The sequence below is a fragment of the Cupressus sempervirens genome, chromosome 10 (genome assembly GCF_028749045.1).
Source record: "Cupressus sempervirens isolate cs-2001-9-10 chromosome 10, ASM2874904v1, whole genome shotgun sequence".
NCBI lineage: Eukaryota > Viridiplantae > Streptophyta > Pinopsida > Cupressales > Cupressaceae > Cupressus > Cupressus sempervirens.
Window position 1 is genome coordinate 418,287,858 of NC_143127.1, and position 26,107 is coordinate 418,313,964.

The following is a 26,107-nucleotide window of genomic DNA, read 5'->3' on the forward strand; positions in this document are numbered from 1 at the left end:
TATGAGAAGTGTAGGATGGTAGGACCATGGAGTGTAGGGAATGAATGTAGTAATTTTCAACATTATACTTTGATTACTCATGAAAAATCATGGATACAAAATATGCTCAAGAAACTTGGATTAATGCAACAAAAAATAAGATAAAATCTATTCCTAATCACATTTTAGAGATCGGAAATGTTAATAAAGAAAGAATAATAACCACAATAAAAACAACTCATTTTTTTTACATATCAAAATATTTTAAGAAAATTCAAATACATGAGATGTTGAAAATTCCTTTTCTCACTAATGATCGATGAAAGTACTTGTCAAAGTTTAGAGAAACTTCTTATTGTTTATGCAACATATTTAACATTAAAGCATAATAGGATACAAGCTTCCAAGCTTGTGAAGATAATAAATGTGCGAGATGGTAAAGGGAAGACTACATATGATGCTATCAACCAATTAATGAATTATAGAGAGCTTTCATTAACAAAAGTAATAGTCATCTCAATTGATGGTGCTTTTGCAATGGTTGGTCATGAAAATGGATTTTTTTCTCTTATGAAGGAAAATAATTCCAAATCTTATTTCAGCACACTACATAGCTCATCGTGAATCATTAGTAGTAGGTGATGCTTCCAAAATGATATCAAAGTTATTTTGTGTTGGAAAAATTGCAATTAAAGTGTATTCATGGATCCAAAGTTCATTGAAAAAAAATAATGAGCTAAATGGTTTACTTAAAATTATGTAGATCGATGTTTTGAGTGATTTTTAGATCGACATAATCATATGGTTATCTAAAGGATAAGTCATAGTAAGACTTGTGAAGCTTATGTGAGTCATTTTAAGCTTGTGGAAAAAAATATAAGAAGTGTTCATCATAATATGAAAAGGCAAGGAATTACTCTATTTAGTTTTGTTTACACATGCTTGCTAATGTTTTTGGCACTTGATGAAGCCATAAGAAATTTATATAGATGGTTTTTGATAAGTACATTTGCAGAAGGTACAAATGATCTTTCAAAATTCTTAATTGATTCTCAGTTTGGATATTTTGAAGTTAAAGAAGATGTTGTAATTGATAAGCATGAATTAATATATATTCCTATTCCACATGAGGGGCTTCAGTATGGGGATGTTGGGAAGAATTTCATGAAACCTCATATTGAAGGAACACAAGAAAGTTAGCAATACTTGATAAAGGATTATATTCAATTTCTCATTGATTGTTTGAATGAAAGATTTTCAAATCTTCCTCTTTTCAATGCAACAAAACTTATTAGCCCTTCTTATTATCCATCAGATTATCAGACCTAAGATAGTATTTTAGAGTGTTGGCTTGATAAGCTTCTTCAACATTTGCAACATACTAATTCAAACAATGTTAATGATCTTGAATCTACATTTGATTTTACTAGTTGCAAAAGGGAGATAAACTCTTTTGTTGATGCATTGCATTTGAGTTGTGAGGGTTTTAAAATGAAAGATCCATGCAGACTCTTTCATAATACAAAGAATTAACATAGAAGTTATCCTCATATGATGAAGTTATGGCAAGTTGTGCTTACTATTCCTACAAGTATTATTGATTGTGAAAGAGGATTCTCAAAACAAAATATAATCAAAGATGTCAGAAAGTCAAATCTAGGTTTGGATACACTAGATGTAAATTAGAATGAAATATATCATATATAGAAGAATACAAAGTCAAGAAGAGTTCTTGACCTTCGATTAATTTTTTTTTATTAGTCTATGTTTTGTATCTCAGTTTTAATTGAATTTTTTTCTTCTACATTGGAATATTAGATGTTTTACTTTTGAGTGTATTTTTTAATATTTAATATATTGAAAATTATCATTAAAAAAAATATTTAAATTTTAAAATTATTTATTAAATTATTCACATAAAAAAAATGACAATCAATATTTATTTTTTAAACATAAAATGAAAGGCACTAAAATCACCCAACCATCATTAAAAATTCATATGGCAGGCAAGGTTGACCATCAAATTCTAGGTCTAGGTGAAAGTATTCCCAAGTTCCAACCAGTCTACATTGGTATTAGTTTTTTCCTCACCCATACATGACCTCTACACATCTTCAAAAAATAGAAATTTCTTATCTTTCAAAACATTTTACTTGCAGGAAACACTTCCAAATATTTCGATCTATTACAATGATGATATTAACTTCATATTCTTAGAAGGTGTGAAAGTAGCAAAAGAAAGTGAGAGTATGCATGGACATAATCGATACCATTATATTTTTTAGAAAAAATCAACAAAAAAAAGCTCTCCTTACAGAAATGTCGAAAAAGCTCTCTCAGATTTATGAGATTCATCAGTACATCGCGTTTGCTTCTCATTTCCATAGACTATGTTGAGTTCCAAAGGCCATGCTAAGCTCGAAGACCATGTCGAACTCTCAAGCATTGCCAAGCATCTTAGTGTATGTCAAGCTCCCAGGCATAAACTAAGCCCAATACCGACTGAGCACCACAACTACACACCAAAATCCCTCCAACATGCAGGATTGCTAGAAAGCCTAGGATGGTCCTACATCACATTTTGTGGTTATGTTGTCTATTCTCTTTCATGCAGATTGTAATTGTATATTTATTTCATATCTATTATGGGTTATGTGGAAATGGTAATATATTTTTTGTTGCAAGTTTCCTTACACTAAAATCAATGGAGTTTACAGTTAAGTTGAAAGGTTCTTAAAAAGTCCACCAAGGATCAATTCTCGCTAAGTGCATGGCTCGGACATTGAAAATGGATGAGGATGAGATCATGCCCTAGGCGAATTTGGCAAAATAGATACTCATTGGTCCTTGGCTCATATCCAAAGAGGTTCAGCCATCAAGCTTGTGTTCCCATAATATAACTAGATACAAATATTCCGTAGAAGACCTCCATAATTTTTTAAATTATCCAAAAATTTATTAAATATTTCATATTTATAAAATTTAGTATATGAAAAAAAATCTATGTGCTTTTGAAAAAGTTGATATAGATTGTATAGTGAAATATATTATAAGATTTACACCAAAAGCCTTAAAAAAATCCTACATGGCTTCTACCAATTTAAAACTAGTTTCCACAACCTCAATAAAAAATTTGTGCACATTTTACACAATGAATAAAATAATAATAAAAACAAACATATATTTCATATCTGAATTTATAAAATATAAAAGTACTCGAATTAAATATGATAAAACAAGAAAAATAAAAGGATAGTCTTTAAAACAGGGAAAAAACACCCCGTATCTCATGAAATTTTGAATGATTGAAACGACTCAATAGAGGTTTCCATAAACCATTTAAGTATCAGTATGACAAAATATTTAGTTATTCATTGCTTTGGCCAGAGCAACATAGTTTGGAAACGTTCGGGGAAATTGATTGGCACTGATGAGCGCGCAAAGAAAAGAGGCAAGGCTCCTCACTTTTCCTAGCGTCGTTTTAGTGCGAAAATAAATGAAAGAGAGAGATGCAGGTGGACACTAGAAGTTGAAGTCTCCGTCCAGTAAAATACGCCAAACGAATATGAGACTTGCTTAATGACCTATCTCCAAAATATGTCAAACGAGACTTGGACTAAATTGTTTGACCTAATATTCAAAATATTTGGTCCACTCATTCGCTACCTATGTACATACACACAAACTGTAACCAGCTACCTATGTACATACACACAAAACACACAAACTGTAACCAGCTACCTATGTACATACACACAAACTGTAACCACACGAAATTCTTAAGTATGTAGAAGGAATGTTTTTGCTATATTTAAGATGTAAATTGAAAAGTGAGAGGAGGCACAGTTATCAAGTCGGTTAGATATTTTATGCAGTTTTTTCGTTTAATTTAAATTTAAATAATGAATTTCAATTACTATCATACCATAAATGTGGATCTATAGTTCATATTTAAAATTTATAAATAAAAGTTGATATATTAGATCTCATAAAATAAATGAAAGAATGATTATATTAATTTTTATTCTAATTTCTAATTTATGTTTATTTTGTCAATGATATATTCATAATATTTATTATTTAACAATTTTGGTAGATAGACAATAAATTAGAACACCTTTTTCAACTAAGATTCTAATAGCCACTCAAAAAATACTAGTCAAAATTAACTAAGGATTACAAAATAGTTGGAGAATAAGTTTCTCACACAAATATCACCAATTTAGATTTGGCATCAACTCAATACATAATAGACTCTCATTGTATATAATTGTAATACAATTCCCCCATAAAATAGGGCTTCCTTGTAGTACAAACAAAGCACACAAAATATCTACTAATTTAATATATGACCCAATTCATAAATGATTAAGATTTACAATTGTAAATTATACATAAAATATGACTTTCAAAGGTGTTGACTTAAAATGCCTACTAGAATTCGCAATACCCAAACTCCCTTTTTAGAGTATGGGTTGCATCCATCTAGATTGTAAAAGGGTTTACTCCTTGCTCACACTGATGTATAAATAGTAATCTTTTATTATTATAGGGGCGAGACATCATATTCCCACAAAACCTCTTATTTGTCAAAAAAAACTTGCAAGAGCAATGAGAAGGGTATTTGTATCATGGGTATTTGTATAAGGGTTAACACTATATCTTTTATCTCACTGATGCTATAAAACATTAACACCTATGACTATTAGTTAATTAAATTGTAATGGCTAAATAAATACTCACCACTTAATAAATATGAATCATTTTATGATAATTCCAAAACTAATGGGGCAGTCATATGATTATGGAAACTAACTATACTATTGTTCTAATTATGCAACCACTCCCTGTGAAGGATCAATACTTTTATTTTTGGAAAATATGAATTTTTATGAGGTAAATTGATTAGCAAAAGATACATGAAATAAATGGGATTGAGAAATGCATGTTTACAAGGTAAACATGACTAAGGGATTGAATTTTGATTCCAAGAAAATATTTCAATAAAGGACATGCTTCTTAAGGACCTCATATCACATGAGAAGAGTTCAAGACATGTACATATTTGATATAAGACAATGAAAATAATATGCAATCAAGTACTTAGAAATGTATGTCCATCATAATGATAAAGAAATTACTTCTTAAATACCTTTACATTCCTTTTTGTATGATAAACTATTTTAATATCACATCCTTTTAAAAATAAATCACTAAAATATTGTAAATATTTACACCATTAAATATACAAAGATAATACGATTGTTGATTGATTCCAACCTCGGTCGGGGCGAGTTGAGCAATTCGGCCACCAACCAAACCCAATCTTCTATACGTAACATTCATGCCCGGCCCCGGTCAATGGGATATTCTTCCCGGCTCGATGTTTCCCACCCTTCTTATCCTAGTCTAATCTAAAGATCTTCTTTCCCCTCACATTTTACATGCTTTTATAAATTTATTCTAGGTCTCTCTATGTTATACATTGCCGATGTCGAGATTCCTCTGATACAAAATTGGATGCCGACAATTTATCACGTAGAAGTCCGTTTATCTAGGAACAATACGACATCGTTCTCTGTCTCCGGATGTTTACTCGAAACCAAGGGCAGATGCTGAAACAATTTTTTATCCCCTCTTTCCTTACTCTTGTCCGCACCGCATTCCTCTAATTTTTCAACTACTTTTCTCATACAAGGCCGCTGCTTTGGCCCTCTGCTCGTACACATCAAACCTACTCTTAACACGCACAACATTTGCTCTCTGCATTTCTCATCAGCCACACGCGAATCCAGCATTTCCATCTCCCCTCCGCCCATCAAAATTGTGTTGCGTATCCACCCCACGATGTCCACGCCTTCTCCGTAATCAGCCTTCCCCGTCGCTCTCCTCCTGCTCACCAGCTCCAATATCACCACTCCGAAGCTGTACACGTCACTTTTCTCGTCCACCCTCAACCTCTCCACGTACTCTACTCGATCGCCACATTTCAAATACAAAACAATAAATGAGATAATCTATACGGAAGATTTCAAATCTTAGACTACGAAGAAGAGAAATTGTTCGTACCTGGGGCTATATACCCGTGCAACCCAACATAACCAGATACTGTGTATTCATCCCCCAACATATCAAGCACTCTGCATACGCCAAAATCTGCAATTTTAGCCCCAAAATCACCGTCCAGCAAGATGTTGCTGGATGTGACATCCCTGTGCAATATTGAAAGGGAGCAATCATGGTGCATGTAACTCAGCCCACGAGCCGCGTCAAGAGCGATCCCATAACGTGTCGACCATTCCAGCGGCGTTCCTCCTTCAGGGCCACCGTGGAGACGGTCGAACAAGCTGCCGTTGGGCATGTACTCGTATACCAACAGCTTGAAATCGGACTCTTCACTCGATATGCAACAGAGAAGCTTCAAGATGTTGTTGTGCCGGATGAGCCCCAACGTGTCCAACTCTACTTCTGCACTTGTACTTTCTTCGACCTCGCCTTTTGTCTTCAAACTTCCTGTTGATCTGCTCGCGTTCTGGATCTTCTTAACGGCTACCGTTTGCCCGTTGCGGAGAATGACCTTGTAAACTTTTCCGGCACAACCGGATCCAATCACGTTAGTCTTCTTCAAATTGTCGATGCTGTATAACTCGTCCACATCCGCCGAGTGGAATGGAGTCAATTTCCAGGACGGCCACGTGCTTGGCTTACTGAAAAACAAGAAGTAACAGACAAATGGAGCACAAGATGGAGATCACTGTAAGTAAAATTGATAGCAGAATGGTAGGTAAGTGATGCCCCTAAGTGATGCCGGGGCATCACAAGATTTGAGACTTTTCAGATATTTGAGATCATACATGCATTATAAGTGTTTATTTTCATAAGACTAATGTTATCGATCGAGAAAGAGTGTTTATTATGGTTGAGATAGATGATAGTATTTTGATTTAATATATGTTTGGTATTATCGTGAAGTTGATATTATTCTAGTGTCTTTTATAGTTTTGAAACTTACTCTAATTGGTATTGTAAAACCGTTAGAGGAAGTAAATTAAGTTGGGAAAGGGAAGTTAAAAGTTAGTTTTAAATTTAGTTGTCGGGCTGTCTTGTTTTGAAGATCTTTATATTCAAGAACTTGAGAGTAGGAGAGTAGTAGTGGGACAGCGGAGAGTCGAGCAGAATGCAGGGGAAAGATCAATGTAGTCAATGTAATACAAAGAATGAATAAATAACATTTTGTATCTACATTCGATTTTCTCTTTGACTGTTTGGATTTAAGAATATTATGTATTGTAATGGAACCCTCTATTATTTTATGTTGGTTTGAAGATCTATATTTGTGATTGGATTCATTAACCTTCCATTGTGCTCTCCGCATCATATTGGTGTCAGAGCGAGAAGATCTGGTGACTAAGGTGTGATCTATGGCGTTGAAGAGCTAAAAAGGTCTTGATGATATGATGTTTGGAGAGTTGGAATCTAGTCTGAGATGCAAAGTGCTTGGTGTCCTTTGATGTGACATAGGAGTAGATGCATCCTTCTATGTGTTCCAAAGTGGTGGCATTGGGCTTGAGGGATCTTAGATTGGGTTTTTTGGTGAGAAGAGATGGCTTTGACGAGGAGTGAAAGAGAACTGATTAAGGCATTAAAGGAGTACTTGTATGGTGATAAAAAGGAGAGAGAAGAAAGAGAAAGAAAGAAGAAGGAAGAAGAAGCAAGAAAGAAAGAAATAGAATGGATGAGACAAGAGGAGTTGAGAAGCCTAAGAAGAATTTTGGAAGAACAAGAAGAAGAAAGTTACAAGAATCTTAGAGAAGAGTTAGATAAGAGTATTGCAAAGTGGGAGAGGATAGCATTGCTTTTGGAGCAAGCAGTAGATGAAGATGAAGTTGTTGATGAAGACAAGGATCAAGAAGTGGTACACATTCCATTGGAAGGGCATGTACAACAGATGAATGCTAGTGTAGAGAGTGAGAGTGAGAGTGAACAATAGGAGGTTGTTGTTGAACCTTGTGAGGAAAAGGTTCTTGCAGATGAGGGAGAGTTGGTGATAGGTATGGTTGAAGAAATAAATTGCCCGGATGATGGAGATGTTGACAAAAATGCTCAAGACGGAATGGACATAGTCCAAGGATTACAGGCTGAGGAGAAGACTATTAATGACAAGGATGAAGTATTTGTTGATCACTGTGATGCTCTAGAGATATATAAACAGGAAGAAGATCAAATTGTGTATCAAGTTGATTGGTATTTTTATGCAGGTGATATGCGTCTAGCAAATGTATTTGTTCCAGGATGCAATGAAGATACCATGAAGGATATTCATTATATAGGTTGGAATCAACATGTTGTGGTGAGCGACATCAATTCAGTCATTCTTATGGTGACATTATTACCTCCATGCAATTGGAAAATTCGGAAAAAAAAACACAGCAATTCAACGGGACTTGAATTTTTCTGTCCCTAGGAGTATGATGCAGGGGCATCACAAGATTCGAGACTTTTTAGATATTTGAGATCATACATGCATTATAAGTGTGTATTTTCATAAGATGAATATAATCGATCGAGTAAGAGTGTTTATTATGGTTGAGATAGATGATAGTATTTTGATTTAATATATGTTTGGTATTATCGTGAAGTTGATAATATTCTAGTGTCTTTTATAGTTTTGAAACTTACTCTAATCGGTATTGTAAAACCGTTAGAGGAAGTAGATTAAGTTGGGAAAGGGAAGTTAAAAGTTAGTTTTAAATTTAGTTGTTGGGCTATCTTGTTTTGAAGATCTTTATATTCAAGAACCCGAGAGTAGGAGAGTAGTAGTGGGACAGCAGAGAGTCAAGCAGAATGGAGGGGAAAGATCAATGTAGTCAATGTAATACAAAGAATGAATAAATAGCATTTTGTATCTACATTCGATTTTCTCTTTGACTGTTCGGATTTAAGAATATTATGTATTGTAATGGAAGCCTCTATTATTTGCTGTTGGTTTGAAGATCTATATTTGTGTTAATTATTGTTAGTTGGACAGCTGTTATTTCTGACCCGAAAATAGCAGCACTATTTATGGGTAGCTTGGACAGCTGTTCGTCCTTATCTATGAATAGCGATTGTATTTATGGGTGGTTTGGACAGCTGTTTGTCCACTTGCCAAAAATTAGTAAATGGTTATTATTTACTAATTTTAGTGATTCCTTTTGGACACTTTGCAACCAATTCTATTATTGGTTGTCAAGTTGTCTTAATCTCAGCCGTTGGTTAGATTTAATCTCTGTCGTTGGTTTACCAACAGGAGTAGTATAGAAAGGGGTCATTGGGTCATTTGGATTCGATGAAGCGTTTTGGAGAAGCAGTTTGCAGTGTTAGCAAACAGTCTTGCAGTGTTAGCAAGGGCGCAGTGTTAGCGCAGGGATAGCAGTGAGAAATATCAGCGGGAGAAATTAGGAGGTTGTCGGAGTTCTGCCAGTGTGAGGCAAGGAATTTTGTATCTCTTGATTTGCTGAAGTTTAATATAATTTCTCATCTGTAGAACTGGTTTTCCCTTACGGGTTTTTCCAGGGACAATTTGTCCGAAAATATTGTGTTGATTCTGTTGCGCATTTCTTTCCGTATTTTAAGTGAAGTTGCAGTTGTGTTATTTTTCGATATTAGCTGAGAATTTGTTTTTAGCAGTTTAATAATCATTTTTGATAGGAGATTAATAATTAGTGACTGCAATAGTTTGATTTTTCACATGGTATCAGAGCATTGTTAAGGGTAGAAGAGTTTTGCCCTAGGAAAGAATTTTTGATCTCTTTAGATTTATTATTGGTTTAAACCCTTGAGATGGCTTCAGCTGGTTTGAGAGATCAGGATAGATTGGATGGTGCCTCAAATTTTGGTGTCTGGAAGGCTAGAATTTCTTTATTGTTGGAAGAGAATGGTATCAAGGATTATGCTACTAGTGGTGTACCTGTACCAACGGATGCAACACAGCTTGCAGCATATAGGAAGGACGATGCCAAAGCGAGGAGGATTATCCTTGATGGTGTCAAGGATCATATTGTTCCACATATCTCGGAGCTAGATACAGCAAAGAAGATGTGGGACGCCATTCTAAATCTGTACCAGAATGCTACCACTAACAGGAAGTTGATTCTCAGAGAGAAGCTAAAAAATACTCGGATGAATCAGGGAGAAGACGTCACAAGTTACCTCACCAGGCTCAGACTTGTCAAGGATGAGTTAGCAGCTATTGGAGATAGCCCTAGTGATGATGAGCTAGTGAGAATAGCCCTAAATGGGTTTACTAAACAATGGAGTGTCTTTGTTCAAGTTGTCAGTGGACGAGATACTTTACCGAGTTGGGATCGACTATGGACTGATTTCACTCAGGAGGAGTTTAGACTAAGTCTTGTCAATGGGGCCAACAAGAGTCAAAAAAATGAGGTGGAACAAGAGAACGTTGCCCTAGCGGGTAAAGGGAAAGCAAAGAAGGGATCTAGCAAAGGATCAAATTCACAAAGTGAAAAGAAGAAGAAGGACCTTTCTAAGGTCAAGTGCTTTGGATGCCACGAGTTTGGCCACTATGTCAGTGATTGCCTAGAGAGGAAAAAGGGTAAGAAGCAGGTAGCAGCTTCAGCAAGTGTAGAAGAACTCTCCAGCAGAATGGAAGATGAGTTTGCACTCATAGCTTGTATGGTTAGCTCAACCTCACAGTGTGTTTGGTATATAGATAGTGGGGCGTCATTTCATATGACAGGAGTTAGAGAGTACTTCTCCAGTTACAAGGAGGAGGACACCAACATCCAGATTTCTATGGGAAACTTGTCCAAACTCAACCTTTTTGGGAAAGGGACTGTTCAGTTTCAGAGGGAGAATGGAAAGATAATTCCTCTTCATGATGTGTTATATGTGCCGGGCTTAGGTATGAATTTGATTTCTGTATCTATTCTTCAGGATAGGGGGTATAATGTACTCTTTAGAGGGACACATGTGTTGATTAAGCACAAGGATTGGAAATCAACCATAACTATTGGAGTTAGGAGTGGTCGCCTTTATAGATTGCAGTTTGATACTCCTAAGGCACTTATGAGCAACAATAATCCTAGAGATCTTGGAGAGCTATGGCATAGGAGGTTGGGCCATATTCATCATGGAGCACTTAGATTGCTTCGTGAGACCGTGACAGGTGTTCCAGAGGTGAGCACAGAGCATGACGATGTATGTAAGGGATGTGTGTTGGGGAAGTTTGCGAAAGCATCTTTTCCAAGGAGTGACACCAGATCTAAGGGTGTTCTTGATCTAGTACATTCATATGTTTGTGGACCAATGTCAACGAAATCTCTCAGAGGATATGAGTACTATGTTACTTTTATTGATGACTTCTCTAGAAAGACCTGGATATACTTCTTGAAGACTAAAGATGAGGTTTTCAGTCGATTCCAAGAGTTCAAGGCTCTTGTGGAGAACTCGACAAGAAAGAAGATAAAGGTTCTTCGATCAGACAATGGAGGCGAGTACAAAGGAAATGTCTTCCAGGAGTTCTGCACCAGAGAAGGAATCAAGAGAGAATGGATTGTTCCTTACAATCCACAGCAGAATGGAGTTGCTGAGAGGAAGAACCGATTTATATCGGAGGCAGCAAGAGCTATGCTACATGACCAGGACATGCCCCGTTACTTATGGGCAGAGGCGTGTAATACAACAGTCTACATTCAGAATAGAGTTCCACACAAGGTGCTAGGGAAGATGACACCAGAGGAGGCTTTCACAGGGAAGAAGCCAGATGTTAGTCACTTCAGGATATTTGGGAGTTTGGCATATTGTCATATTCCTGGAGATACACGTACAAAGTTAGATCAGACTGCAGAGAGGGGGTACTTTGTTGGGTACAGTGAGACCTCAAAGGCATACAGGATTTTCATTCCGGGGACTAAAAGAGTTATTGTCAGACGGGATGTCAAGTTCATGGAGGACAAGGCATTCAAGAGATCCAGAGATTTGCCAGCAGATGATCAGAGTGAGCAGCCAACAGAAGCTCCAAGACCAAGTCAAGGGCATCAAAGCTCAAGTACAGTTACCAGTACGAGTGTAGACTCAGTTAGTGAAGATTCACAGAGTATGGAGCAACAGGTGCAATAGGAAATGCATTTGGAAGACTTAGAGGTTGACATTTCATCCTCTACAGTTGGCAGCAGGAACCATGTGGTTCCAGATACACAAAGGGATACTCAAGAGTTTGTGGGAGCTCCTAGGAAGAGTACTAGATAGCGAAGACAACTAGCCAAGTTCAATGACTATGTGGCATTAGTTAGTCAGTTGGTAGATAGTGAGCCTTCTAGCTATCAGGAAGCTGCAGAACATCAGGTATGGCGAGATGCTATGGTTGAGGAATATCCTTCAATAATGCAGAATGATGTGTGGGAGGTAGTACCTAGACCAACAGATAGGGATGTAGTTGGATCACGCTGGATCTATAAGATAAAGCACGGTGCAGATGGCAGCATCAAGAAATACAAGGCTAGGTTTGTGGCAAAGGGGTTCTCTCAGAAGGAGGGAATAGACTATGAGGAGACATTTGCTCCAGTTGCCAGGTATACTTCTATACGAGCTGTAATCTCACTTGCAGCACAGATGGGATGGCAGATCCATCAAATGGATGTCAAGACAGCATTCCTCAATGGTGAGTTGAAGGAGGAGGTATACATAGAACAACCAGAAGGCTTTGTAGCACACAGCAAAGAGACCCATGTGTGCAGATTGAAGAAAGCATTGTATGGACTCAAGCAGGCTCCTAGAGCGTGGTATGAGCGCATTGATACATACTTGCAGAAAATGGGCTTTGTGAAGAGTGAAGCAGATGCTAACCTCTACTACTTGATGGTTAGGGGTGAGATTCTCATTCTTGTTCTTTATGTGGACGACCTATTTCTTACAGGTTCACTAGGGCTCATAGTGGATTGTAAGAGGAACCTTGCAGAAGAGTTTGAGATGAAGGATTTAGGACTTATGCACTACTTTCTAGGCATGGAAGTGTGGCAGACAGATGGGGAGATTTTCCTTGGTCAAGGAAAATATTGCATTGAAATCTTGAAGAAATTCGGGATGGAGGATTGCAAAGCCATGTCTACACCCATGATCACGAATTGGAGGAAGGTAGATACATCTAAGGAGAAAGATGTAGATCCCACTTTATATAGACAGTTGATTGGTTCGCTTATGTATTTGGTCAACACTAGACCAGATATAGCATTTGCAGTAAACTCTCTTAGTCAATTCATGGTTGAACCAAAGAGAATGCATTGGATAGCGGCTAAGCATGTGCTACGTTACTTGTGTGGTACAGTCGAGTATGGGATCAGATATGTTCGAGGTGAAGGTATCAGGTTGATAGGCTATACTGACGCAGATTGGGCAGGAAGTACAACAGACAAAAGGAGCACTTCAGGGTGTTGTTTCAGCTTGGGATCAGGAGTTGTATCTTGGTTCAGCAGGAAGCAGAAGTCTGTGGCTCTAAGTTTAGCAGAAGCAGAATACATAGCAGCTAGCATGGCGACATGTGAAGCTATATGGCTTCGAAAGTTGTTAGTAGCCTTGTTTGGTCAGAAGGTTGAGTCTACTATGATACATTGTGACAATCAGAATTGCATCAAGTTGTTTGAAAATCCAGTGTTTCATGATATGTCTAAACATATAGATATCAGATATCACTTCATCAGAGATTGTGTACAAAGGGGAGTTGTTCGACTACAATACATACCTACAGATGAGCAGGTAGCAGACATTCTGACGAAGGCTTTGGGAAAGGCCAAATTTATCTTCTTAAGAGATAAGATGGGTGTCATGCAGAACAGCTTCCTCGCTAAGAGGGAGTGTTAATTATTGTTAGTTGGACAGCTGTTATTTCTGACCCGGAAATAGCAGCACTATTTATGGGTAGCTTGGACAGTTGTTCGTCCTTATCTATGAATAGCGGTTGTATTTATGGGTGGTTTGGACAGCTGTTTGTCCACTTGCCAAAAATTAGTAAATGGTTATTATTTACTAATTTTAGTGATTCCTTTTGGACACTTTGCAACCAATTCTATTATTGGCTGTCGAGTTGTCTTAATCTCAGTCGTTGGTTAGATTTAATCTTGGTCGTTGGTTTACCAACAGGAGTAGTATAGAAAGGGGTCATTGGGTCATTTGGATTCGATGAAGCGTTTTGGAGAAGCAGTTTGCAGTGTTAGCAAATAGTCTTGCAGTGTTAGCAAGGGCGTAGTGTTAGCGCAGGGATAGCAGTGAGAAATATCAGCGGGAGAAATTAGGAGGTTGTCGGAGTTCTGCCAGTGTGAGGCAAGAAATTTTGTATCTCTTGATTTGCTGAAGTTTAATATAATTTCTCATCTGTAGAACTGGTTTTCCCTTAAGGGTTTTTCCAGGGACAATTTGTCCGAAAATATTGTGTTGATTCTGTTATGCATTTCTTTCCGTATTTTAAGTGAAGTTGCAGTTGTGTTATTTTTCGATATTAGCTGAGATTTTGTTTTCAGCAGTTTAATAATCATTTGTGATAGGAGATTAATAATCAGTGACTGCAATAGTTTGATTTTTCACAATTTGTGATTGGATTCATTAACCTTCCACTGTGCTCTCCGCATCAGTAAGCTCTGACGTGACAACTTATGAGGAGAGGAACAGGGAGGAAGCATCGAGTTCTGATCACCACATAGCTTTGGATTCCCCAAAAAGGCCTCCCTGTAAGCCGGGATATCGAGAGCATCAGGAATGCCTCCAGAGAAGTAATTGTTAGATACATTGAAAACTGTTAGTTTCAGGCATCCTAATTCGGAGGGGATTGTGCCACAGAGCAAATTGTTGGACAGATCAAAACTGTTTATGTTGTCGTTCAGAAGTGCTGGGATTTCGCTTGTAAGTCGATTGTGACCCAGATTGAGCTGACTCAGTTTCTTTACCGACATTATTTTCTTTGGAATTCCTCCTGACAGAGAATTATGGTCCAGCTGGACAGTACTGATCGAATTCAAGACCCCGAGCTCATGGGGAATCGGGCCTGACAAACAGTTGCGGCTGGCTTTGAACACTTGAAGATTTGTCAGCTGCCCAAGTTGTGCAGGGATTCTTCCTTCGAACCGGTTATTTCTATCTCCACCCGGCTCAGATTCTTCGCTTCGCCGATTTCAGCTGAAATTTGGCCTTCAAACATATTGTCGCTGAGAAGCAGCTCCATGAGACTGGACGCTCCCCATAGTCCAGTTGGAATCTTACCCCTCAGACGATTGTTCTCGATATTTAGATATTCTAGAGAATTACAGTGTTCGAAGGACAAAGGCAGAGTACCATTGAAATTGTTTGAAGAGCCATAAAAGCAGTAGAGCGCTCCCCCTTTACACAGATTCTCTGGCAGAGGACCTTCCAAATCATTTTCCCACACTTATAAGTAATTCATTAACCCATACAATTGTGCAGAGGACCTTCAAATCCCAACAATACTGCACCTAACAAAAATATATTATTCCAATAACACTCAAAAAATTTATGGATTCTACATGTTAATTATATGCACACAGATGTTTTGCATAATGGCTAAGTGACATTTTGCAGACATTTCACTTGTCTTGTCTTTCATAATACATTCTTCATTCATGTGTTTTCTTGAAATTTTGAAGTTATCTGCTTCTATGAGCTACTTGAATATGGTTCCATTTGGTAATGAAGTTGAGCATAAACATTAGAATTTTGTTGGAAGGAATCTTTCTCATTTGTGGCTTGTCAAGTTTTCTATTTATGTGGTTGCTGGGATGGCCAAGATGAATAAATCATATACTAAGTTTCATGGTTTCTTCACAAAGATTACAGCATAGCACCCTATGTTTCAGGGCATTTTTAAGCTATAGATCATATTTAAAATTTAACAACTACCATTCTTAACATAAGTAGGAAACTAGTGACAGAGTTATAGCACCATTAGCAAAGAAAGAAACAAAGATTATGGAATACCCCACTGCTACATCTGAATTCTTAGGTTTGATATTTTTTCTTGTATATTTATCCTTATGTTCACTGTATTTTCCATTTGCATTGAACCTTATGCTTTTATTTTACTACATTAGAAAACGAATTCTATTTGATTGTTCACGCAATAGATGTCATTTTGAGCATTTATTTTGATCTAGATTTCTTCTTTCCTGTGCCAACTTCAGCATGAAGGCAAAGGAGCAAGCAACGAGGTAAGAAGGTAAAGGCAAGAGAAAATTGAGAGCTCAAACTTTCCAAGAGAATTTAGAACCATTATATGGTATGAGCATTACTCGGGTAGTTGTGATTTGGGTATGATTGGTTTTCTTGGAAAGGTGTGTTTTTTCCTTTCCTTTTGGGAAATTATATATCTAGAATCAATGGAACTTGTTCATGTACTATTATATTTAGAACTATTCTAAACTTTGGTAGAATGAGTTGATTGGGCAGTTCTTTTGGGCGCATTAAAGGTTGTAGAATGAATGAGTAGATTGCCTGAGAACCACACTATGAGGACATGATGGAAACTTGAATGCCTTGATTGAGATGGCAATGAAAAGTGACTTTAATCTCCTAATTCTTTAGAATATTATGAGTTAATAAGCTAGCATTTCCTATCATACTGATCATATATTATGAGTTAATAAGCTAGCATTTCCTATCATACTGATCATTTCATTTTTCAGCATGATTTTAGCCATTTTAGAGCTAGGCTCTTCCTCTCATAAGGTAATAAATTTAATCCTTTCTGGAGCTAATTTGATGAAAAATATGGTTGAAGTTGACAAAAAGAGATTTAATGGTCACTTGGGAATGACAGTAGTCAGTAGTGCTTTTCTTATTTAATGAGTGGAAAAAGTGAATACATAGCTATTTGGATGAGGAAGTTCCATGAGCTGGATAGAAAAGGGGTTTTATATGTGTTTATTTTTATCGTGTAGAACAACTGTTCAATTCTTGGTTTACTAAATGTACTTTTCATAATAGGTTGGCATAGGGGTTAGCAGAGCTATGCTATGCTATTTTATTGAATATTACTCAAAGGTATTCTATAATTGTTAATTCTCTTAAAAATGTAAGATACCACTTTATCAGACCAATAAGAATAAGTTGGCATGAATAATCACAAAATAACAAGATATATTGAGTTCGGAATTTATAGCTTCTATGGAATGGAAGGATTTATACGACCCCTTTTGGGCTCTTGAAGATGTGGGTTATCTTGAATTCTATTATGTATTATAGCTGAATGTCTTAATGATGATAGATTAAAGCTGAAAAAATTAATGGTGTCTCAATGGAGATTGAATTTCTAAATTTTTATATCAATGAAATATGGATTTTTTAAGATGCTTATTACCATTAAAGCTTTGTTCGAATTAAGATGATTGCTTTGAATGGTATATATTTTATTTATAACTACTTTCTATCATTGTGTTTGCATACATTGTTGTTTCCTTTAACTTATTTTAAATAATTTATTTTTAGTTGGCTTAACATACATGAAAGGACATGTATAATTGTGCATAGTCTATCCTTCCATATATAGCCTACACAAAAGGATAGGTGAGAGATGATGGCTCGTCTTTCTAAACAATGTCTATTTGACATGCTAGGATTTTGGCTCATTGCATGAAGGGTAGATGTGGTGAGCATGATGAGAAAGATGAGTAAGAGGAGGTGGACACAAAGAAGAGGATGGTCATACCCTTACAAACATTACGTTTGACAACACACTGAAGTGGTATTAGAATCTGTCAGATTAGTCGTAGCCTTCTCAAACATGACATTTGAGAACACCTTGAAGTGGAATCTGAATCTGTCAGATATAATCTGACAGAATGGAAATGGATAAATCTTTGATTATAGTGGAGTGAACTGGAGATAATAATTTAGTTAATTTTTATGTTATACAAATGGGGTTAAAATTGTAGGATACAATCATCAATTTTGAATTTTGTATTATCATATCCAAAATATAATGGCTAGATTGTAAGAAGATGACTTACAAAAATAAATAGGACTGAATAGCCAAAATCTTTTAAGAAAATCAACATTAATTCTAGCTAAAAATAGAGAAACTACAATTGAAATGCAAGGCCCGCTGCCTCACTATTGGAAATGTTCTACCTATAAGTATGATCCATAGGGTACCAAGGAAAAAAATTAATTGTTGAAGTGAAAACCAAGAAATGACTATCTAGGGCATATCAAGCTAGTAAACAAATTATAAAGCTTCTATATTTGGGTGTAAGATAGCTTGTCAATAGTCTTTTAAATTTTTGAAATTATGTGCAGTATTTAGTAAATGCTCTGCTTATTTTCGATAGATCTTATCTATTTTTTTCTTATAGTTATCCACAATCAAGGTGATTGTTTAGACTAACATTGTTCTTTTTTCGATCTTTCTTCATTCATAGTTTCTATGAACTATGAATATTTGAAATTGATTCCTCTATGTATTGAAATTTTCTAAGAGGTGGTTTATTATTATAACTGATTTTTTAGACTAACAATGCTCTTTTCCTATCTTTCTTCATTCTAAGTGTCTATGAACTATTAATAGTTGAAACTGGTTTATCTATGTATTGTAATTTTCTGAGAGGTGATTTATTATTATAACTAATTTCTGATCTCATTTTTAAAGAATGGCTACATTTTTACTTGCAATAATCAATGAATACATTGTAAAGGCTTAAGGTCAAATTTGGATCATGTATCTATTCAAATATAGAAACCATTCGATTTCTCACCAACTTGACTGAAATTATCAATGTATTATTTGCAAATCATAGCCATATTGAATTTTATTTTGAATTCTTCTTTTGAATTCTTGTGTTTTCATGTAGTATAATCTAAAATTCAAATGACAAAAATTAGCATTTCACTCCCTTGGAAAGAATTCATCATCTCCAATGAGCTTATCTTGTCTTCTTTATTTATAACTTAAAATAAATTCTCATGTCCATGTGAGTTCTTCTTTTTCTTATACATAATTGAAAAAATATTGGTCAAATATGATCACACACACACACACACACACACACACACACACACACACACACACACACACACATGTATGTATATATATATATACATATATATACATACATATATATGTATATATATACATACATACATATGTATACATACATATATATGTATATATATACATACATACATATGTGTATACACACACACACACACACACACACACACACACACACAATGACAATAAGCTTTATTTTAACATTTGGACTAAAGCTATCATAGAATAAAAACCTGGTAGAATATCTTCCCATGATAGATGAGACACTAAATTTTAAGATAGTGTCAATAAGCTTTATTTTAACATTTAGACTAAAGCTATCATAGAACAAAAACCTGGTAGAATATCTTCCCATGATAGATGAGACACTAAAATCTTAAGATAGTGTAGAAGGAGACAACCAAAATGAAATTATTTGCCACATTAAATCTAGTGAAACGATGTATTAGATTTGTTTCTCTAATTATTATTTTTCAAGCATAGGGTGAGTGCATATATTGTGATGCATAAGGAATTTACTAGATTGTATGATTATTAATGTGTCATGTAATGGGTTTATGCTGACATTTGAGGTTCTAATTTTCACCCCAATATTTTTATTGTTTATTTTTACCCTAATACTTTATGATTATTTTTATTAACCTTCTTGTACCAAACACAATAAGTTGTCTACTAACCTTATGAAGAGAGATTCACAAGTCTCTAGTTTCCATGTGGCATGTAGGTGTCTAAAAATAGTACTTGTAAATTCTTGTTTATATATAATTCCCCCGAGTCTCCAGTAAGGAAAAATTTCTCAATACTTATAAAATGATAACTATTTTGTAATAACCATCCTAGAATTAAGAAAAAAAAAAGAAAGAAATTTAATCTAAGGACAATATATCAATATTGATACCTCTACTCTCACAAAGTTTCATAGAGTGGTGTTACAAATAAAGTCATAAAATGGCACTTAAAAATGTATTTATAAATCATAAATAGCTGATACAAAAAGGTGCTTCCAACTTTATTTATAGACCCTAAATAGTAAGAGACATGGACCTAGGCTCTCTCTCGGAGCTCTTGTTATTATAGTATTTTTTTATTTGTACACCAACATGAAGTGCAAGATATATTTTGGAGGTTAAATAGAATGTGTGGCATCTTGGTTGCATCTATGTTCCCTTGGAAAACAATATTGAAGATTCTTACTTTCAATAATTGTGGTTAGGATTCATTCATTTCTTTAGTGGAGGGAATCTTGAAATCCATTGAATGAAGTGTTGGGAGTCCAGTTTGTGAAAAGCCTTAGTTCATTAAAATTAATATGGTTTAGGTAAAAAAATTGTTTCTTATTACTTTATACAAATTTTAATGTAGGTCATATTTTAAAAAGTAGATTTCAAAGTTCTTTCAAATGAACATTGAATGATATCATTAAAGTTATCAATGAATTTAATGATAAAAATGAAGGTTGTACATATTTCTTCTGAAAAATCCTCTATTCTATTAAGTGACTTTATTTGTATACCTATTCACATGTATATGATTTAGATAGCATTGAGACTAGAAATTATTTAGTTGAGCATGAGTAGGTGGCCTCCTATGTATATATTATAGGCATGTTCACATTTTCAATTTGCAAGTGTTGTAGAATCTTTCAAACAAATTTTATGATCAATAATATATTTTTTCATACATATATGATGAACTTGATTCAATATTTTTTTTAGAAGAGATTCTTTCAAACAATTATAAGACCTAGAGAGTTAGAGCTGAAATGTAAAAACTTATTTTTTTAATTCAAAGTAGATTAATTATACTTTCATTATGCATAGCCTATTGTTTACTAAACATTTTAAATTGGTCTTTCCACCTATTAGTGTATTTCCAAGTTTACCACTATTTTGCAACACAACTTTTTAAAAGAATTCATGCATTTGAGAAATTAAGAATCAAAGATAATTGACAGTTGATGATACTTCATTTACAAGTTGTGCATTGACTAGGAGAGACATGTGACATGTAGATTTAAAGTGTGTTAAATTTCCATTAATTGTAACGAGAGATTCAAAAGATTTTATTATTGTAGTTTAAAGTGAAAATGAATTGGTAATGCATCAATCTACTAATTTTGTGCAATCTTACCTCTAAATGAAATATATGATTAATAAGAATTTTAATGGTTTGAATATCACATTTACTTTTTATAATTATATTTAATATATATTACAATAATTAATTTTGAACAATAATATCATTCCAATATTAATTTGTACAACACCAAAACTTTATTCATGTGATAAAGCTTTTTCAATTAGAATTACTTTTAAATTATTTCTTTAAACAAGTGACATAAAGTGTCAAAGTTCCTGCCAATAGTACAATGCATTTAGATCTTCAAAAATGTATCCAACTTTGTGATTTGAGCAGGGAAAATTGTGAGTGCTTAGATTGTCTCCCTATAGAGGGGGACTAGAAATTTTTAATTTTAGATAAGTTGTATATGCACTACTATTAAAACTATTCTCCTATCTTCAAATGTTTTTGTTGAATTTATGTATTTAATAATATGTGTAAATTGGATTGTGATTAAGTTTACATTTTGATTAAGTTTTTAAATCTTATTGTTGTAATAAGTAATATATCAATAGTAGCATGATTATTTTTATTTCTTTTAACAATTTAAATATTAAATCATTTAAAAATAAATAAATTTGAAAACTATGTTAGACCATTTATGTAATGTCCCCTTTCTAGCATTCATAGCATGATGTTGTCGTCAGCCTATTTCCCCACAGTCACGTAGGCTAACTAGGACATTAAAGGGGCTTAGAGGCCATTTGGCCTAGACAGTTTCAATTGCAGGTCTTTCTGAGGGGTTCTGAGGCAACTTTGGGCATACTTACTATTTATAGTAAGTCATCTTGGACATGGCCGGACATTCAGTCATAGTGGTATGTCAATGGTAATTGTTTAAAATTGACAGGAAAACTTATTTATCATTGATAAGATTTGTTATGCATTGATAAAGCCATTTTATATAGTTAAATTTAAATATTTAACTTTATTAATGCATAGACTATAGTTTGTGGGAAATATTTAAATTAAAAGAGTTCCCTTTATTTTTATAACACATTGGAGACATAAGGTACATAAAGGGAGTTATGTTTTATCCCACATTGAGAAAACGAAGGATTGAGCTCTTGTGAGACCACTATAAAAGAAATGGAAGAGCTCTTTTTTTGTATGCTTGGATGAAGATTAATGTTATGTTGCTGGATATCTGATTATCGAGCTTGGAGGACGGAATCCCTCTTTGCTAGCATTCTCTTCGCTGTTGGAAGACACAGTCAGGAGGATCAAGGGTGTTTTCACTTCAAGAAACGCATTGGGTTTCATTTGGGGCATTCGCATAAAGAAATTTACAAGGGTTTGAGGTGCAGATCTAAAGTTAGTTATTGCTATAGTGCCGCATGAACAGTATTTTTCTACAGTACGGCGTGAACAGTGTTGGTATCAAGTTTACTTATTTTTTCGGCTGATTAGAAGTTTGGAAGGCTGCTGACTACATCTGCAAAATACTACGGCAACTAATTCCAGGTTTCTTCTGTCAAATTTTGATACTTTGCATAATAATTGTTGAATACAAGTCTGAATAGTTGTTGCAGCCTTTAAGGCAGCTGTAAGTGGACATCTACATTTAAAAAATCTCCCTTTATCAACAGATTGAAAGAGTTTCTAGATTTTTCATATACTGTTGAATGTGTGCCAAGTGTTTGTGAAAATGTTATGATGTGTATTATGCATTTTAATGTCACTTCATAGTTGTTCGTAAACCTACTCGTTGGAAAGCAATTTAATGAGGAAATCAGCTTTATGAGTTTGCATACAAAGTGTTTGACAATATTCCTTAAGTTAAATTTCTACAAGTCAAAGTTCAAATCAGGGGAGGATATTACAATTTAATATAAAATTGATCATTTCTATATATTATTTTTAGAAAAATAATTTGATTTTCTTTATGTTAATTTTTTTCAAGTTAAATAATATGTCAATAAATGATAGGTATCCCATTTTATATATCAAAGATGTTAATCAGTTCAACCTTGTATGGCCTAAGATGGAGGCTAGCATAAACTTTATGCTTCATTTGAAGGGAATTGTCATGGACCTGGATAATTGATGACTACTTCATTATCTGCATATCTTTGACTCCTACATTGAGCCAGGGGTAGAATTTGATGACCTTCACAAGCTTGACTTCTCCCTTTTGAATCTGTATAAATCAAGTAGGGAGAAGACAACATACGATCTTGCACCAGGAACCATGGTAGAAGACTTGGAGGAAGTGGATGATATGGTCATGGTTTTTGGGAAGCAAGAGGAGGATATATAATGGCTTCTACCTCCTTTTCTTCTTGGTGGTGATACATATATGCTTAAGGGTCTATTGATTGGAGTTTTTTGAATTCATTGTGATTCCCTATCTACCTTGTATGACTCTCTACTTCTATTTGGTGGGTGTAGGTTTTGGGTTATTTTTAAAGTCTCCTCACTCTCATGTGGTTGTATTTGTCTAGTTTAGGTCTTGTTTCCTCTACCCTTTATTTATATGTTGTTCTTCTGGGCTTCCCTTGGATTAGCATGTTAGAGCATATGTCTTGTATTTGACTTTTTTCTTCAATATTGTAATCCTAGTTCCTTGGTTTTTGTTTATTAAGCCAAGAGGCTTTTAATGTTCTAGTCTCCTGGTTCTTGTCTAATATCATCATTATGGATTATGTAATTTACCAAATAACTAATATCAAAATTTGCAAGTGATGACTCGATTCAAATCCTATCTATATTTGTTCTATGAATTTCATACTATTATCTCTATTAAGAAAGTATTTGTAAATTTTCTTCTATGAGTTTGGCTTTGTTTGATATTTTTTCAGTTCTCAATGATTCTCAAAACCTCTTTATGCCTCTCATGGTTAATTTAGGAGTATCGATGTACTGTTATAAAGGATGATTGGAAGATTTGGTATCCTCTCTTTATTCATATGGATGGTAGGTAAATGAATTGGTTGAAAATTTAGGTCGAGACCCTAAAATAGATCAAATTCACAAACTTCTAACTAAGACATGAACAGAGTTGTCATTATTAAGGATACTTATATTGTTTTACTTCTTTTTGGTCATCTCCTTTACATATCAAAGACTACTACTTTTTTTATCCTTCTCCCTACATTCTTTTTACATGTTAGAACTAATTTTACTCTTTCTAGAATCATGAATTAAATTTTGGAATACTTAGGTTAAATCTTTCAATGTCAAGTTTATTTTCATTTAAGCAAAAATTTAGATATAAATCCTAACAATACCTCAAGAGAGAAAAATAAAAAAGAGTATGATGTTTAAATTATAGAATATTCAATAGTATTCAAGGACTAATGCTTATAGTGAGCATGAATTTTTTATAAATTGCAAAAGAGATAGGACGATTAATATCTAAAGTTAATTCATTTTGATGGAATGAGATGTTTCATTTGACAACTAGAGTACCTTCCTACTTGTTAGAGCTTCTACCAAAGTTAAACCTAGATGTAAAAGAAGGAATGCCTTCTTAAGACCCCAAATATGATAAGGGAAAAAGTTCATATTTTCAAATATTAATGATGTTTTACATCATGAAAGCAAGCATAAAAAGACAAAGAAGGATGCTTTTTGGAAAACTGAGAGTAGAGTATGCCCCTTTTCAATTTGTACTTTGTATAGGACCTCGGTCTCGAGCTAGACTCAAGGTTTCTTCTCTGTTCTCTCCTATCAATGCTTATTTGAACAGAGATATTTGTAATTTTATTTTATTTTATCAATATAATCCAAAGGTTTTAGTCATTTATCAATTTAAAAAAATTAATAAATGATATTTATTAATGTAATTATATTTAACTCTAATATTGTAAAAATACATGTCAAAATAATATTTTCAAAAAACAAATCTAATTAACTCAATTATAAAAAAAAATAAAGTTTTTATTAATGAATGACATAAAATTGTCATTAATGAAATGACATCCTTTCGTATATTGGTAAAGTATCTAATTACATGTAGTAATTGTAAAAAGATAAAGTTGTTATCAATACATGACATAAAGTATCATTAATGACATGACATATATTTTGTATTTTTTGTTGAATAAAATTAATTTTTATTTCTACCAAAATTAACATAGGAGGATTACTAAAAGTGTGAAATATAAAATCTTGAAAAATAAAGAAAATATGTAAACATTTAAAATTTCATTGAACTTTTTGAATTTTACTATTTGGTTGGTCAATTTAATTGGAAAAGTGAGTTGAATGGATGCACTTGTATTCTCCCTTGACAAGAACTAAACATAAGGAAAGAGGAACAATATTTTTAAACACATGGTTTCTTTCCGTGAAAAACTAGAGCCTTATAATTGTACTTGCATTTATCATCTCTCTCAAGCAAACCTGAATTTGGTAGTCACCCCTCTCTATCATATGATTTTTTAATGATGGTTAAATTCTTTTCATGCCTTTCGTTTTAAGTTTTAAGAAAATAAAATGATTGTCACTTTTTTTGTTTCAAAATAGTTTAATAAATCATTTTAATTTTAGATATTTTATAAATTAGAGATGATAAATGTTAATTAGTAATTTATACAAAATTCTTTATGAATAACTTATAATTATAAATTGGTAATATATTAAAAAATCAAATAAAAGAAGTAAGTTTCTAAGCTCATTACTTTAAGAGATTTTAGATTAATATAATTATATAAAAAATAATATAAAATACATATGTAAATTACTAAAATTAAGTTTTTAAAATTCACTATATTTTATTTCAACAAGATTCTAAATTGATATAAATATATAGTCATCAAAATAGAAACATATCTAAAGAAAAATAAATAAATATAGAAACATATATTATATAAAATAATATATTTAGCATCATATATATTATAAATATTACAAAATGATAATTATTAAATAAAATACTAACTTGCCTATGGCAAATATTGACGGCTTAATAATAAATTTAGCTGTCATATTGTCAATTTTCTAAAATTGTAGCCT

The 26,107-nt window shown here is 33.9% G+C and overlaps 1 pseudogene; it reads right to left on the reverse strand.

The window, feature by feature from the left end:
* Positions 1-5,513: 5,513 nt before the first annotated feature.
* LOC149534485 (uncharacterized) overlaps positions 5,514-26,107 on the reverse strand; it is a 101,364-nt pseudogene continuing 80,770 nt past the window's right edge.